Source organism: Myotis davidii, unplaced genomic scaffold (genome assembly GCF_000327345.1).
Source record: "Myotis davidii unplaced genomic scaffold, ASM32734v1 scaffold24, whole genome shotgun sequence".
NCBI lineage: Eukaryota > Metazoa > Chordata > Mammalia > Chiroptera > Vespertilionidae > Myotis > Myotis davidii.
In genome coordinates, this window is record NW_006298312.1 from 496,021 (window position 1) to 496,984 (window position 964).

Consider the following 964-nt stretch of genomic DNA (forward strand, 5'->3'; position numbering starts at 1 on the left):
AAAATATATATAAATGCCTGTTTAAGATATCTAGTATAATAAAAGCTTAAAATGCAAATTGTCCCCTCAGGCAGTCATTCCACTGGGAGTCTGACTGGGAGTTCGGCTGCTTGCTATGACGTGTGCTGACCACCAGGGGACAGCGCAGAACATGGTGGGCATTGATGACATGGTGCTGGCAGCAGGCAGCAGTGGTGGCAATGCTAGCCCTGATGGGCCCCGCTGAGAGTAGGACTACGGCAGGATGATGGAGCAGGTGAGCAGGCAGTGTCAGGCCAAGGCCGGTGTGAGCAGGGGCCTGATGGTCCTGCAGACAGTGACCAGCGGTAGTGGCGGGGGTGGGCCTGCTGCCTGGCTCTCAGGCACTGAGGGAGCCAGGCAGGGGGCCTGACCCAGATTGATTACCCCACAAGTGGGATGGTGGAGCAGGTGAGGGGGCAGCCGCAGGCAAAGATGGGGTGCCAGGTGGGGCTGCAGGGCTGTAAGGCTGGGGGCGCAAGCTGGGGCCCAATCCCCACAGGTCACCCCGAGAGACCCCACCTGTGCATGAATTCATGCACTGGGCCTCTAGTATACTATAAATATAGATGTTATCATGTATATCTTAAATATATGCCCATATACATATATTAAATATAAATATATTAAAGATATCATATATAGACTAGAGGCCCAGTGAATAAAATTTGTGCATGGGAGACGGGTCCCTCAGCCTGGCCTGCACCCTCTCCAATCTGGGACCCCCTTGAGGGATGTCCAATTGCCTCTTGCAATCCGGGACTGCTGGCTCCTAACCACTTGCCTGCCTGCTGGGTGATGCCCATAGCTGTTTCCCGGCAGGCCTGATCACCCCCTAACTGCTCCCCTGCCATTGGATACCTAGAGCAAAGTATATCGTTAATTTCATTCTTTCAGAAATCTTACTAAATTAATAGAGTGGAGGCCAGTATAAAGCTCACTCTCT